Source organism: Salmo salar, chromosome 29 (genome assembly GCF_965601325.2).
Source record: "Salmo salar chromosome 29, fSalSal1, whole genome shotgun sequence".
NCBI classification, from domain to species: Eukaryota; Metazoa; Chordata; class Actinopteri; order Salmoniformes; family Salmonidae; genus Salmo; species Salmo salar.
Window position 1 is genome coordinate 16,758,657 of NC_138319.1, and position 17,566 is coordinate 16,776,222.

Sequence of the window (17,566 nt, forward strand, 5' to 3'; positions counted from 1 at the left end):
CAAACATCTCAGAGAAATAGTGCTGATTTAGTATCAGTTTTGCCTTTTAGATCACAATGATTAAGAATACATGGGCAGGGGGGACTAGTCCTAGATCAGCACGCCTACTGGCCTCTGATATCATGATGATCTGATGGGATCACTATGTGCCGTTGAGGGGCAAACCACAGCCATGTCCACATATGGCTTTGAGGCAAACTACCTGTTACCACCCATATTCCATTAATGAGTCATACTGTAGAGGTCTGGGACCCAAGGCTTCCAATGGTTCTTCCTATAAGGTCATCAAGACCACTAGGCACAGATAGGCATTAATCTGATGAGTACAATATATTTTAATGAAAAAAGTCAGATACACTCTGGAGCAGGAACGACAAACTATGACAGGTGCCTCTATGATGTAATCTTAGCAGTTAGCACATTGGGAATGTCATATTGAATGACATTAAATGTCCCAGTAGTGTATTTAGGTAAATGCGCTGGTTCTGAATCTGATGGACTGTTGCAGGTACACAATGCTGTCGAATTCCACCCTGGGGATAGCAGTGTGTTCTTAGATGTTAGATCACGAATAACAAAATAACATGCTTTACACTGTAGCCTTTAGAGAGGTATGTGACACCATAGTCATGCACACTATTGGCATTCAAACTGCATGGTCGAACAGCTTTCATTTGCCACACTGATTTAGAGTGCACAGCTAAAGTGCAGCGCAATGCTGAGCAAGCATGCACTGAAAGGAGTAATGTTAACTGTTGCCTTCAGTGCATTGACAGCGCATCTTGTATTTTCAGTTACCGAAGAGTTAAGTCTACTGTTCACATTCAGTGCATGCTTAGTCTGATTAACGTTGCTGTATGCTACTTTACCTGTGCAAACTCTACAAGCCACTCCTGGTACACTTGTAACAAGAGTGGCTTATACCAAACGAAAATAGCCAATATCATACAGCAAGACCTACTTGGCCTTACAAATCGCTGGGATACAGCAACAATCACGTCCAAATGACTGCTAGGTAGTGAAGGAATCAACCAGAAGTTGAAAGAACAGCCTTGATGTTACGTAGGCTCTGACATCGAGTGAGCGCTGCATCTTTAAAAAGAAAAAAAAATCTAGAAGAAAAAACACAACCAGCTCAGTCATAACTGTAGAATGATAAGGACTACCTCTTTTACTTTTGGAGAGCGGCGAGCCGTTCGGAGAGTATTCGGCTTCAGCTGTTCTACGCTAGTCGCTCATTGCTGGATGTCGGGCTGATTCTGAGTCACATGACAGAACCGGAGGCTGAGATCTAGAGAAAAGCACATCATTTCGGGCTTGCACCGCCATACTGTATTTTGTGCCATATCACATTTTTATTGCAACATTTTACTCCCGCTCGGTGAGTACATTTCCAATGGCTTTTTCTAAGCATTTTTTGTCTTTTTAATTACTCTTTTTATTTTTCCTCCTTTTGCTGGTGTTTAAGATGATATTTGAAGTGGTGGTTTTTAGCGTTTTTCCATCCAGGCTTCAAGTTTTTAGCATGCAGTGATTCTGAATCTTGTGTACCGAGATGGGTAACGGTTTGCATCGGGCACTGGAGATTCGTGCTTGCAGTCTTGTGAAATCATGAAACTGGTTTTTCAACCAAGCGGGTTGTCAGTCTAATATTTTTCTAATGTGGTTTTACTGGTGGTTTTCAAACATTTTTATTTTTTGTTTCTGTCGACTTTTGCTGTTGCTATGCTTTGCTTTGTATTTTGCAGTGTTGTTTATACGAGTTTTGTGATTTTGGTGTCTCGGTGCTCACTGACCAAGCCTTTGCTTTTATTTTGGTCCTCTTTTCTTTAAAGGAGTCATTTTTAAACCTGATGACGTTTTAACTTGAAACTTTTCTTGCAGCTCACTGATCACAGGTTTGTTTCTTTTTGTGTTTCTTTCATTTTTTCGATTTATTATACTTTTGCAGATATCAGTGTCAAGTATTTTTGGAAGTATCATTTTTCATAGATGGTGCTGAGTGGACGAGGAGTGTTTTGATTCTTGGGTCAATGCGTTTTTGTTTTCTGTTTCAACGAGGATGAACAGACATTCTCCCTTTGCAGGTATATAATGAGTGGATTAGTTGTCACACCTTTAGTGCCTGTGTATTTGCAATAAAAAGCAAGGTGGTACAGAAATATGCACCTGTGGCTGATGCATTATTTTGTGAGGGAATATTGCGTTTATTACTGTATAGGCCTGATGCATTTGAAGGTTGTCTGAAGGTTTTGCACAATAATACTTGGTAATAGGCCAACTCAATGAAAACGAATAAAAAACACATGCAGGTTGGTACAGTATAATGAGTTTCCTTCTGATCAACAATCACCAAGTCGCCGCATGAAGATGGTAAAGGATAACACTTCTGATGTAAGAATGTAAGTACGGTTCTCTGAAATTCTACCATGGTCCCGATAATAAGTACAGCAGATCCAAAGTCTATTGCTCACTTTATTAAATATGCACCATATGACATGCCGTAGCCTATAGGCTATCCAGGCTGTTGCACCGATACAGTTTAGCTCCGCGGAAAATAAACCGGCGCTCGAGCCAATTACATCCACATTTCCTTCAGAGTGCATCATTGTGGATTAGATGAAGAAATGAGTGAGAAAATAATTGGCAATACAATGCACGCGCATAGGCTACCCTGTGGACTAATGGTACTTAAACAATGCGTCCGTGCATGGTCTTTCCGTTGAAGGCAATCCATTTCGATACAGCTTTTAAAGGCTATTAGGCATGGTCCTTATTCCCTTTACCCCCTCCCCTCGCCAGTCATGGTCTGTTTGTGTGGTTCACACTTGTAGTCAATCTCTTTGTTATGATTGCAGTAGTGAAGGTACACTGTAGAGAGGTGTTGCTATGTGGTTATTGTGATTTGGTCTAAATTAGATTATGATTTGGCATATTTGTAGTAATAGTAGCTGTAGGTTACTGTTTACATAATAACAGCCAACTCCAAAATGCTGTATAGGTATCATAATCTATCAATAAGATGTATGTACCCTCTGTAGGTGTTGAAAGGTATTTCTGCCATATTGATAAAAAATACCTCCAACACGTCTCCTGCTGGGCGTTATGATGAGGCTGCATTACTTCCTGCAGTTGTTGTGTCTGCCCTCTAGGCAGCTCCCCTGTTATCTGGGCCCAGCCAGCCTCGCACAGCCCTCGCTATAAATGAAAACTGAAAAATATGATAGCTCATATGTGGAGATACCTTGGCTCTCATCATGAATAATACCTCTGACAGGAAAGTCCTGTTGACATAGAGTTGAAGTCGGAAGTTTACATACAGCTTAGCCAAATACATTTCAACTCAGTTTTTCACAATTCCTGACATTTAAACCTAGTAAAGATTCCTTGTCTTAGGTCAGTTAGGATCACCACTTTATTTTAAGAATGTGAAATGTCAGAATAATAGTAGAGAGAATGATTTATTTCAGTTTTTATTTCTTTCATCACATTCCCAGTGGGTCAGAAGTTTACATACACCTAATTAGAATTTGGTACCATTGCCTTTAAATTGTTTAACTTGGGTCAAACGGTTCGGATAGCCTTCCACAAGCTTCCCACAGTAAGTTGGGTGAATTCTGTCCCATTCCTCCTGACAGCTGGTGTAACTGAGTCAGGTTTGTAGGCCTCCTTGCTCGCACACGGTTTTTCAGTTCTGCCCACAAATGTTCTAAAGGATTGAGGTCAGGGCTTTGTGATGGCCACTCCAATACCTTGACTTTGTTGTCCTTAAGCCATTTTGCAACAACTTTGGAAGTATGCTTGGGGTCATTATCCATTTGGAAGACCCATTTGCGAAAAAGCTTTAACTTCCTGACTGATGTCTTGAGATGTTGCTTCAATATATCCACATAATTTTCCGTCCTCATGATGCCATCTATTTTGTAAAGTGCACCAGTCCCTCCTGCAGCAAAGCACCCCCACAACATGATGCTGCCACCCCGTGCTTCACGGTTGGATGGTGTTCTTTGGTTTGCAAGCGTCCCCCTTTTTTCCTCCAAACAAAACGATGGTCATTATGGCCAAACAGTTCTATTTTTGTTTCACCAGACCAGAGGACATTTCTCCAAAAAGCACGATCTTTGTCCCCATGTGCAGTTGCAAACCATAGTCTGGCTTTTTTATGGTCGTTTTGGATCAGTGGCTTCTTCCTTGCTGAGTGGCCTTTCAGGTTATGTCGATATTGTGATACAGTGAATTATAAGTGAAATAATCTGTCTGTGAACAATTGTTGGAAAAATTACTTGTGTCATGCACAAGGTAGATGTCCTAACCGACTTGCCAAAACTATAGTTTGTTAACAAGAAATTTGTGGAGTGGTTGAAAAACGAGTTTTAATGACTCCAACCTAAGTGTATGTAAACTTCCGACTTCAACTGTACTTGCGTGCCTTGTCCATGATTGTGTGTGTGTGTGTGGTGTGTGTGTGTGTGTGTGTGTGTGTGTGTGTGTGTGTGTGTGTTTGTTTGTTTGTTTGTTTGTGTGTGTACTGTTCAGGGTCACTGCACACAACCCAACTGGCTGGGTCAAAATAGTCCAGTGTATGTTGTGTCCAATATTTATCCAGCGCTGGGTTACCAAATAACCCAAATTGATTTGTTTTTAACCCAGTCAGTTGGGTTTTTGAGGGTGTATTCAGAATATTGTTGTAGTTTTATCCCATGTAGCCATTGAAAAGGTTAAGGCTTCTAACTCTGTCAGTATATTCTGTATCCATGAAAATGCGCCTTCCTCAGATCCCCATGTCATCAAAGCTGCAGGGTGTGTGGGACAGGAATCAAAGAGTCTTTCAACAGAACTGTCTGATCTCTTAGAGGATTGGCCACAAGTAACCAATATCTGAGTCCATGAAAAGGAACTCAGGGCTTCAAGGATGGTGGCATGCATATGGGATAGGAAGCTATTTTCACTTCTGTTACCTGAGTTCCCAGTTACACATCATGGTGAAGAGAATCAAATTAAATAAGTCATGAAATCACATTCTAAGGTTTGGTGGGAAAGCAGGGCCTGTGAGTTTAGCCTCTGGTATATGAAGGCCTTCATTGCAATGTAGTTATCAATTATTCAGTAGTTCTTCATTTTGATTGTTGAATATTCTTTGCTTCATCTCCTTGGGCTTTAGAGCTTGATATTAGTGAGTGTGTGCATCCTAAATGGGACCCTATTCCTTATCAAGTGTGCACCACTTTTGACCAAGGCACATAGGGCCCTATATAGTGCACTATATACTATATAGGGGATAGGGTGTCATTTGGGACGCACAGATTGTTCTGTCATTCCTGTTGTCAAAGACACCAGCCACCCAAGTCATAGACTGTTCTCTCTGCTTCCGCACGGCAAGCGGTGCCAGAGCGCCAAGTCTGGGATTAAAAGGCTCATGAACAGCTTCTATCCCCAAGCCATAAGACTGCTAAACAGTTAATCAAATGGCTACCCAGACTTTTTGCATTGACCCCCTTTTCCTTGCAGTGACATTCTTGCACTGGCTCTATGCACACTCTCTGGACTCCACCCACATACTCACACATACTGCACTGACACACAAACACACACACACTCACACAATATATACGCTCACACACACACACACACACACACCACACACACACACACACGCATATATACGCCACACTCATACATAGACACACTTTCACACTCTTCATATATGCTGTTGCTACTCTGTTTATTATCTATCCTGATTGCCTAGTCACTGTTACCCCTACCTACATGTACATATTACCTCAACTACCTCGTACCCCTGCACATTGACTCGGTACTGATATACTCTTTGTATATAGTCTCGTTATTGTTATTTTATTGTGTTACTTTTTCCTTTATTTTTTTGCTAATCTTTTGTTACTTTTTAACTCTGCATTGTTGCGAAAGGGCTCATAAGTAAGCATTTCACAGTAAAGTTGTATTCAGTGCATGTGACAAATTTTTAATTTATTTTCATTTTTTATTGCTCATTCGCAGCCACTCTTTTTTTTTAACCTTGTATGGGCTCTGGCTCCATTGTCTATGTATGGCAATCTCCCATAAATAAATTATTCCTTATTATGAAAACAAACTCCCATATTTTGCACTCCACTCATATCTTAATGAGTGGTTGGATTATAAATGAGTAAAACAAATATTTTCTCTCAATGAGGCGTTCCTCTTCTTAGCTCCATTCTCCTTTTGAAGAGATAAACAGCTTACCCATTCCGCTTTTTTTAACCGTTATGTACCTCGAGGTCCCCTTTTCTTAGCTGTTAATTTGATAAGTGAAAGGATATCTCACTTAGTAATCATATTCTATACAATTAAACCCGTATCTGAAGAATTGGACCGGACTGAACGACTTTTCAGTGCCAATTATGTGGAACCATTTGAGTTATAATTCTCCACTTAAATGAGCCGTTCATGACACATTGGGACTCAATTGTGTGTGAGGATTGCTGATGAAATAGTGGTTTTAGAACAAATGACATTTCATTAGTTCGTTAATATCATGATTGATTATGGAAACTCATTTAGAAAGACACTCTTATCCAGAGCTTCCCATGTTAGTTTTATATTTTGTTTTTAATGATTGTGTATGCTGAAGGTGGTAACTTAATAGCGTAATGCTTACTTCTGGGCAAGCTTATCCACATACTATTGCAAAAGAGCTTCTGAATAGACACTACTGAAAAAGGCAAGTTGTCACTCAGTCTTGATATTGCTGTTGTCGACTGTGGACAACAGCAGTCAATTTTGTGCTGCATTACGGGGAGTGACTGAATCATCCCCCCATGATTTCACCTCTCTGTTTAGGACAGTATGTCTCATCTGTCTGTCTTCATGGCTCTTTATAAGGTTGACCCCCCACTTACCCCCATCTATCTGGAGCTAAAGCACACTGCATCTATCTCTTCTCTATTGAATGCGATCAGAGTAGAGCCCCACAATATTGATGATAGGCCTAGTCTATATCTACCCGACAGCAATATCAACTCTCTCTCTGTCTCTTTATTTTTTTATTTCGCTCTTGCCCCAGCTGAGTAAGTGGTGTGTGTGTGTGTGTGTGTGTGTGTGTGTGTGTGTGTATATGAGTGTGAAAGAAAAGAATAACTGAAAGCACCATGTCACGCTCCATTCATTTTAGGTCTGGCAAATTAGGCATTGCACATAATCTCTTTCTTTCCTTCTTTCTCTCTATTCTGTATCCCCAAATCCACTCTTGGGATGATTCCTAAATGAGTTTTGGAGAAAGAGAAATCATATTTGCAGCGAGTTTTAGTCTTCTTCATCCTTCAGACCTAATTTACTCTCTTCTCTATTATCATTGGGTTGTGACTGGTGTCATTTTTCAAATAGTTATATTTCTCCCATATCCACCAGCATGGGACCAGGGATGTATACACACCAAATACCCAACAAATCACAGGGAACAGTACACTTAGTGAATTGCCTTTACGTGTGCCAATACATTTACAGTATATCACACATTATCTGTCCTTGCTTGGAAAATATTTATGATTCAAAGTTATTTCCCCTTGCTCACAGATTCACTGAATCTTAAACAGAAACCCAACTGGCAAGAGACCATCCAACGGGTTTTGTCATTACATTTTTTTTATCGTAAAACGTTTTCTTGGTGTTAGATACAGTCTGTGAACAAACTTAAAATGTATGACTTAATGCTTCGGATTACGGGATGGCAAGGCCATATTTTACCATAGTCTCTTCCAGTTAAAGTGCTGTTCAGATTCAATTAGATCTGTGGACCATACTTATTTAATGGCTAGCTCAGAATATGAGCTTTCCAAAAGTTATTTATATATTATAGAGATCAGTCCTTTCAGGAGCCCAGATCATTTATAAACCCCATCATTGGATGGTGCGGTAGTTGAATTTCCCAAAGGACAGCATAGCTGACATAAGTTGTAAATATAGAAAAAAATGAGTTGCCTGGTATTGCGTATGTATCTTTAAAATCTTGGAATTTTCAGAAACCATAATTGTTCAGGATATCGGTAAGCGTACGGGTTCCACATTTGGATCATTGGTGGGATGAAAAGGGGTACCCTCCAGATCGCAAGGTATTATTGTGAAATATTGGAGTATGAGCATGCCATTTTGATTCCAAGTTACTTTGTTTTTCAATTTTGCACCAAATAGAAATTGTTTGAGCAATAATAGGACCAAAGCATAGTTTACATTGTTTAAAGGATATATCAATGAAGACCACCTTTGCATTTTATTAGGAAATCTGCAGTTTTGCATACATGGATGTATATAATTATGGTATGTGGGCATGTAGGGTAATTTGCACCACCAAATTAAATAAAACACTGAATTATATGATGTCTATGGATTGCACACCAAGTGCTAACTTTGGCTTGTTCATAACCATAGAGACAGTGATTGAGCAATGAAGCAAATTTCAGGACCATGGACTGGTTTTGTGATAAGGTACTTTCAATCATGGACAGTTCAGGACAATCGACACTGATTTTGTGAAAAACTATTTCAGGACCATGGACAGTGATTTAGTGATAAAGCCCATTTCAGGACCTTGGACAGCGCTTTTGTGACATTCTTTTCAAGCCCAAGGACAGTTCAACGTTAGAGCATTGCATGATAACCCTTTATCAGAACCACGGACAACTCCAATTTCTGCAGGAGTACATTTCTGCACCAAGGACTCATAATAACTGTACACTTATCTCTAATTAGAACAAATATACCAGACTACTATATACCAGACTACTGTAATACAAAGATAACATTTTCTGGTGAGAGTGAGTGTGTTTGCTTCTATTGCTCTCTCATTGTGTATCGATGTGCACATTATTTTATCCTTGCAGCTGATTATATCGGGATTCACTTCATGGAATCGATTTCACAGCCTATTTCAGTAGCATCCCTTCCAAGATCAGACTGAATGTCATTTTAGAGAATGATTTGTCTCGCTTCAGGTGCACAAGCTTTTCCAATGTATATACTTTTCTCAATGTATCATATTTGCTTGCAGGAAAGAAAAATCGTAATTAGTGTCAAAAGACTTACCCTCGGGCTTGAGTACAACTAGACAGTGACTGCTCAACAGTCTCAACATATACATCTTCTCACACTCTGGATTGTATTATGTTCGTAAAATGCTAGAGAAATGATTGGGCAAAACAAACAAGTTAACACGCCTGTACGCACGAATGCAAACACACACGCACGCACACACACAGAGTACACACACACCGTTGCTAGTGATATTTTGGGAATATGTGGAGTGAGTAATGACAACATTCGTGACACAGTAACGCGCTAACTGGTTTTGACAGTCACACACAACACAACTCACCATTTACGTTGCTGTAACAAGCTTTGATGATGACAATGTGTCTTCATGACATGTCTGTGCGCTCTGTCTGGTTTGGGTGCTGACAGTGACTTCCCTGTCTGTGTGTGTGTTCTGTCTGTATTTGAAGTTGACAGTCCACGTGTCTCACTCCTGTGTCCTAATGGAGACAAAGATGGTTTCTGACTCTTGAGTACACAAAGCTAAAATAATGGTGACATCTCAGTGTCTTTGACTTCAACACACTCACATTCATCTCTATTTCAGATGTGCTGTCTTCATTCTATTTTGATATATTTATTCCTGCCTTTCTCTACCTCTATCTCCATCCTTTTTTGAGCCTGTCTCAATCCGTCTGAGCTTAGCCATTGGAATACACCAATAACTTCATCTCTTACCTAAAATAGTTGGCTATATTGAACGATTTAGTAAATAGTTTAAATCTCAATATTTCTTTATTGTGATGTTATATGAGAGAGTTCATATAGAGCTCATTCCAATATGTCCCTTTTAGACACATTTATTTAAAGTGACGTTTAGGGGAATCTGCTGAATTTTGGATGCTGAGAGCTGGGTCTTCACAACCAAATTGTACTTTTGATATTTGGTCGTAAGAGAGTACTCAGTGAAGCATTTTCTACTTTAAAGAGCTCAGTATTTTACAAAGGGTTCCACCTAAATACAATGATTCTAGGCATAGTAAAAGCAAAGGACTTGATCCATGTTCCTCAAGCACGTATCGGACATGGCTATGTGACTGTGTGATATTTAGAGAGTCTGGGAAAGAACAACAAACAAACCAACAAGGAGGCAGATGAGAGGTCTGTGGCCCTCCAGAGCAGGTGGTGAAGGCCGACAGATGCTGCAGAGAAGCACTGAAGCAGATAATGCCCTGCCTGGCTCCCCAGATGACCTCTGGGACCCGATTTAAGGAGGATTTTTCCCCATCTAGGTCAGCTCCATGCTGGCTCTACCACTGGACTCATCTGTTCTGACTAGTTCTGTTGGACTCAGCTGTTCTGACTGGTTCTGTTGGACTCAGCTGTTCTGACTGGTTTTGTTGGACCCAGCTGTTCTGACTGGTTCTGTTGGACTCATATGTTCTGACTGGTTCTGTTAGACGCAGCTGTTCTGATTGGTTCTGTTGGCTGGTTCTGTTGGACTCAGCTGTTCTGACTGGTTCTGTTGGACTCAGCTATTTTAACTGGTTCTGTTAGACTCATCCATTTTGACTGGTTCTGTTGGCTGGTTCTGTTGCATTCAGCTGTTCTGACTGGTTCTGTTAGACATAGCTGTTCTGGCTGGTTCTGTTGGCTGGTTCTGTTGGACTCAGCTTTTCTGACTGGTTCTGTTGGACTCAGCTGTTCTGACTGGTTCTGTTTGGAGTATGGTAGTAGGTGCCATGTGCACCGGTTTGAGTGTGTCAAGAGCTGCAACGCTACTGTGTTTTTCACGCTCAAAGGTTTCTTGTGTGTATCAAGAACGGCCCACCACCCAAAGGACATCCAGCCAACTTGACACAACTGTGGGAAGCATTTAAGTCAACATGGGCCAGCATCCCTGTGGAACGTTTTCAACACCTTGTAGAGTCCATGCCCCGACAAATTGAGGCTGTTCTGAAGGCAATATTAGGAAGTGTTCTTAATGTTTTGTACACTCAGTGCACTACTTTTGACCAGGACCCTGGTCAAATTCAGTGCACAAACTAGGGAATAGAGTGCCATTTGAGACAAAGATTAAGAGTTTGTTGTTAGTCAGACCCACTACTATTCAAGAGTTTTCCACTAGACAGGGTTTATCATGGTTTCATAACATCTCCTCGCTCTTTCATTTCACACTTTCCACTACATCTAGTGTGTTTCACTGCCTGTCTGTATTGGTTTGAGAGGGAGTGGCGGGAGTGTGAGAGATAGAGACAGTGTGTTATAGTGTTAGGGTTCTTCCTTTCTAGTTAATCTGCCTGTTCTCCATTGGGGTGTCACACCGTGTCATCTCTGTACACCTCACTGTGTCACAGAATCACACCATGTCTTCAAGGTTGGTCACACAGCTATGCCCATAGACGTTCACCCTCTGTCACCATGTCCCACTATATCTCTATTCTGTAGCGTTCACCATGCACAATGCAATCAAGAGCTAAGATACTCCAATACTAAGAGATTTGCACTTTGCCTTCTGGGGGCAAATGTATCAAGTGTCTCAGAGTAAGAGTGCTATTTTAGGATCAGTTTTGCCTTTTAGATCATAATGAAAAAGGTTACATTGGCAGGGAAGACCTGATCCTAGATCAGCACTCCTATTCTGAAATATTTGATACATACGGCACTTGCAGTATTTCTGAAATAGAGGTGCTCCCTGAGTAAGATATCTCTGCACACTTATGAGGATCATGACCTCAATTTCCAGAGTCTATCACCAGGAAAACAGAGGTTCATTCAATGGGAGAGAAGGAGTGAAGGGAGATGTGTTTGTCTTTAAGCACGTCCAGGAAGCAAACCTTCTCGGGCCCTCTCCCAATGGTTCACTCTAGCCCATCGAAAGTTCATTTTTTTGGTAGTGATCTTTGATTTTACTCCACAGGATGTTGTTTTGAACTGTGTTCCTGATGATGATTAGCCTCAGGGGAGTGCAGGAAGTAGACTCACTTGAATCTAGTGTTTGGACTGATGTAGTATGCTATGACTGCTGTAGTGATTGGAATTAGTAGCTGTCCATGAGGTTGATTCAGTGTGTGAACCCTCGACAATGCTCTTAAAGGGCCCCAGAAAGCCAGGGCTAACAGGGAATGAGGATGTGTTCCAAATAGCACCCTATTCCAAATATAACTTTTGACCAGAGCCCTGTGTCCATGGGGGAAGAGTGGAGAAGTGTCATGGGGGTAAGGATATGGATGCAGCTAGGGAAGTCAGACATGGATGTGCTGTACACATTCAGTGGTAATGAGAACCAGCTGGGGGCTGTGAATGGTAGAGCTATGACTATGATAATGTGTGAGTGCGTGCGCGCGTGGGAGCGTGTGTGTGCGCGCATGTGTGGGGTGGGTGAGGGTTTAAGCATAGCAGTTGCCTCACTCATTTCATTCCGTCTGCATAGTAGGTTCCCTTTAAAACCTATGAAAAAGCCCAACCATCTGGCTGTTCAAAACATCACCATTCTAAAGTGGAACAAAATTGTCCTCTGATTTAATTTCCCTTCGCTTAGCACAGCAATTTTCTCTGGGATATCAATAGCTTGTTGACATCTTGCAGTATGCCACAGTCCATCAGGTGACGTGTGTAAACAAGACTCCATTCTCCCTATTGATTTTCTCTCTGTTTTTGACATCAGATGAAACCAAGGTGCTTAGTGGTTATTGTTCTATTAGATGCCAGGAGCCATATTGCTCCTTAATTGTTAATTTCCCCTGTTCAAATGAGTATTTAAAGCCATACGCCATTTTTGCTCCACAAACACATTGACTCAGTTGATGAATATGGCTATGATCCACTGGTATTACGGGAAATGGATGCAAGTGTTCACATTGATTGCGATAGATATATAACAAACCATTAGCATATTGCATCCAGAAGTAATTTAGAACATCGTCAAATGATCCTCCTCCACGCATCTCCAATGACTTATGTGCTCTCTGTCTCACACACACACATACACATACACACACACACACACACAAACACACACACACTCACAATTTTATCAGCATTTGATCTCAGGTAATGTGGTCCACTAAGCCGCTCTCCTGTATATCAATACCGGCATCTGAAGTTATTAAGTGTGTAGGAGGATCTAAGAAAATTGTATTAAATCGTGTGTGTGTGTGTGTGTGTGTGTGTGTGTGTGTGTGTGTGTGTGTGTGTGTGTGTGTGTGTGTGTGTTCCACATTCCTATCCTTCAGTGCAATTTCAGGTCCTTTGTTGTTTTGATTCAGCATCCCTCTCACTCTGAGATTGAAAAATCCTATCCAATATGTCCATGGATTAAACCTTGCACAAAAAAAGGTAGTAGAAAGCCATTATTTGTATGTAATGAATTGCTTTGTCTGTTAAGCAAACAGTAGCGCAGGGTGTATTTGTCTCTATCGTTATTATTTTGCTGTACTGTCAAAGACACATGACAATAGCATCGTTAGAGATTACCAACATAATTAAGTAATCAAGCAGACCCATTATGCAAATGGTGCTAATTAGAGACATGGGTTTAAAATAGTCCTCTGAATTAGTCACAACACTTAGATAGTGATCTCTCAAACAAATGTAATCATGGTGCTAATTAGGTCAGTCAACGAAAGTTGAAACAATTTGAAAAGCAATTCCAGTTTCCAATTACTTGTTCAGTGATACTGCCCTATAACTGGGTAGAATGCAAATATAGTACTGTCGGAGGATGCAGAGAGCTCTTTGAGCTTTGAATATGATCTCATGAATATAAGACTATGTCGCTATCATGGACTCAGTCATCCTTCATTAAGTGAGGTTGAATGTATTGTGGATATATGTATATTTGTCATAGTTTGATATTCAGAGCACAATGATGTAAATGTTGTCCTGTCCATGATGTGAAATTCCTGTCCACCCTATTCCCTATATAGCAGGGGCATAATTTTTAGAAGTGGGGGGGACATCACATTTTTGAATTTTTTATTTTGTTATTATTTTTTCCTGTCAGATAAACCCTCCAAACAGCCTACCCGACCGCTCAGAGTCGTCCGCATGGTCCTAAAGCACACCGTTGCCCCGTTTTTGTATCACATTCTAATAATAAAACTGGGACAAACAAAAATGCAATTTCTTTCACTGGGGACATATCCCCCCCATCCCCAGTGAAAGTTGCGCCCCTGCTATATAGTGCCCTTGTTTTGTCCAGACCCATATGGATACAGAACAAATGCATGCCTAGCAGTCCAATCTAGCTCCACCCATTATCAGGAGGACCTGCTAGAACCTGAGTGAATAGTCCATCCTCATTCGTCACATACTAGCGTAGCCTAGTGGTTAGAGCGTTGGACTTGTAACCGCAAGATTGCAAGTTTGAATCCCTGAGCTGACAAGGTACAAATCTGTCGTTCTGCCCCTGAACAACCCACTGTTCCTAGGCCGTCATTGAAAATAAGAATTTGTTCTTAACTGACTTGCCTCGTTAAATAAAGGTAAAATAAATAAACATTTTACCTGTAGAATCATCCCAGTAGGTTAGTCTCCTCTCTATAGCTTATCGTTGAGGGGTGTCTGCGCCCTAAGCGCTAGCCTGCTGAATACCATCAGAATAATTCAATCATTATCAGAGATCTCATTATGGGGCCAGCGCCGGGGCTTTAGCAGTCAAATTCCCATACAGTACAGTGGGTCAAGTGATTGACAGACTGAAGGTTCTTTCAGGGTGAGTTCATCATTAAATTGCGTTTCACTTCCCAGACTGTCTGAGTTGGCATTCACCCATCCAGCCTCACAAGTTACTTGGATATTTTTAATCCTCTGTGTGTGTGTGCATTTCTTATGGTAATCTGTTTTATAATCTACAAGGCATGAAGCAGCAAGGCAACTATTTCTGTGTATGTATTTCCAGAAGAAGACCATTGACTATTCACATGCAGAAATAAAGAGAGTGATGAATTGAATATAATTTCTTTTTTTGGGCATCGGTCTTTATTCCCTGTCTCCATCACTTACCAAAGCTCCTGACTACTACTGCCTGAATTTGATATCATTAAATTCCTTGTTCACTTTTCACTTCTTTCTTTTCCAACTGCGTTTACACAATATTTTTTTTTTGGAGACTTCTTCATCAATAGATATTCCTTCTCTGATGATAGAGCTCCTGCGGTGCACACAATAGGCTTTTTTTTGGTAATATCTCAGAGCCCAACATGTACTGTATATTGTCACATAAAAGCACTTCGCTCTTGAAATGAAACCACAAGCTAGCTTCAAGGCCTTCCTCTGAAGTTTTGATAGTGGTCCCATTGCGTTAAGTAAGTAAGTAAGTAGATAGGTAGGTAGGCAGGTAGGCAGGTAGGTAGGAAGGAGCATAGTGTACTGAAGTTTTCCAAAGAATACACACAAGGGCTCTCCTCATGCAACTGCAATCAGAGAGTTGGTTCTGGATCGTCTCATGAGAGTGCACTCGTGGATCATGGTGTGCATCTTTCTTCATCTCTGCACACTTAAAAATAAAGCAGCAAGTTGGAACCCAATAAGGTTCTTAAGAGCGATGCCATATGGGAACCATTATAGAGTCTCTGAAGAACCATAAATGGGATGGTTCTTTGAAGAACAAAAATCCCAAACCAGAAATGTTTTGACCCTCCAGGACCTTATTTGCATATTTCCTTTCAGGTGAATTTTAGAGCTACAGTACTAGTACCACACTTGACTGTTTGCTAGTGACAGAGACATGGTTGTTGCATTCATTCATTTTCAGTCCTGTGGTGTTCACCAAGTGAGATTCTAAGTGAATATATTGTCATTAAAATGAATTTGTTTAAAGGTCCAGAACAGTCATTTGGATTCCCATTTAAAATAACCTTTTGAGTGACTAAAATGTCACCGTAATATTTTTTTTGCAGATAGAAATGCTTGAAATTGGTGAAAAATAACATCTTCTCTCATTTCGAGCTACCAAGAAGTTTGAAAAGACAGGCTTAGTGGGCGGGGAGCTTATATTCATGAGTTTGCCTTGACTGACAGCTCTTTGAAATGCCTATGTCAACAAACTTGGATGCAGTGTGCAGCATTGCAGTGAAAAACTCTCAAGCTAATTTGGTGATATACAAAGCAATTCGAACATTGAAATTGCATCAATGATATATATATATTTTTATACAGCTCCTGTTTGACATGTCTCTTGTGATGCAATTCACAGCAGCACTGACAGATGTGTTGACATGACAACTACGTCAGAGTTTTGAACGACTCTTTTGTTCCATGCTGTTCCCTTTTGTTCCATGCTGGCTGAAGACCTAGCTAGCCAGGAACTAGCTAACACCAGACACAGATGATAGGGGAAACATAAGTATCTTTGCTACAGATAAATAGTGTACATTTCTTATTATATTTGCTGACACCCTACAGTCAAACGTTGGCACCAGTAGAGTAGCTATATAAACCACTCTCCTCTGCAAACCCACCTTCTCCGATGTTTGTTAAAAGGCGGAACTTATTTAAATTAGTTAAGAAAATATCATGTTACCATTGGTGTATTACAAATGTTGTTATATAATCCCTGAATCCAAGTGTTTGACATGGGGGAGGGGACCAGTAACTTTATGATCAAATTTATCAGTGTAGAAGCAACAGTCATTGTTCATACTTTGGTCATCATACTTCGATCTGGTTTCATCCAAATATTATTCAATTTCATAAAAAACATGATTTTGACTGTTCATGACCTTACAATACAATACATATTTAATAAGGCCTTCTTTTGAGGGCCTAGTTTTATCCTAATACAGTGGCCTGAAACTCATAGTTTACAAGTCACATTAAGCTGGCTTGCAAAGTGATGTGTAATTCCTATTAGAATGCAGCCAGAGTGAGGATATCCAACATTTTAAATTTGTATTCACCCGCAAACTGCATTCAGAAAATGACTGCCAGGATTCAGAAGACTAAAATATGAGAATACCTTAAGCATCTTAACTGGAACAACCATTCCAGTAATGGGTGCAATATAAGTCCAAGTAACATATTGGAATGGTTTAGAAAAATGTATGTTATTTATATTTGAGTAGCATGATTAATTAATCAATCACTGTACATGCAAAAACATAGATATTGAAACAAACAGTTCTAAAAATTAACCTGCAATAGAGCATAGTGGAAAATATGATAATGATGGGCATGGTTTTGGTTCAATTCTGGTTATTAACACCAACACTGGGGTCATTTTACACCACTGGGTGTTGTCTTTACAGTGTTAATTTAACTCTTGAGTCAACACTAGAAATGTTACACTGAAAAACCAACACTAGTTAACACTGGCCAATTTGCTGTGTGGTATGAAAGGGGCACATCTGCAGGCTTAAATACATTTGTAAAACACTTTTAGAATTCTGAAGAAATGTAGATGCCACAAAAATAACCCCACACTTAACTCAAATGTTATTTATTCAGGCAAAAGTTATCCAATGAAACTGAGCAAGAGCTGAGGAAGAACCATTTAAGAACCTTTATTTTTTTTCAGTGTGGCCCCCAATGGAATACACTATTT

The 17,566-nt window shown here is 40.3% G+C and overlaps 1 protein-coding gene across 3 annotated transcripts in view; it reads left to right on the forward strand.

Moving 5' to 3' along the window:
- The first annotated feature begins 1,142 nt into the window (after nucleotides 1–1,142).
- ralylb (RALY RNA binding protein like b) overlaps nucleotides 1,143–17,566 on the forward strand; it is a 149,730-nt gene continuing 133,306 nt past the window's right edge. For 2 of the 3 annotated variants that reach the window (XM_014180969.3, XM_014180971.3), the window contains exon 1: nucleotides 1,143–1,381. The gene's annotated coding sequence lies outside the window, so the exon portion shown is untranslated. Of the gene's footprint in view, nucleotides 2,088–17,566 lie in introns of all 3 variants that reach the window. The other variant, XM_014180970.3, reaches the window with a different exon arrangement.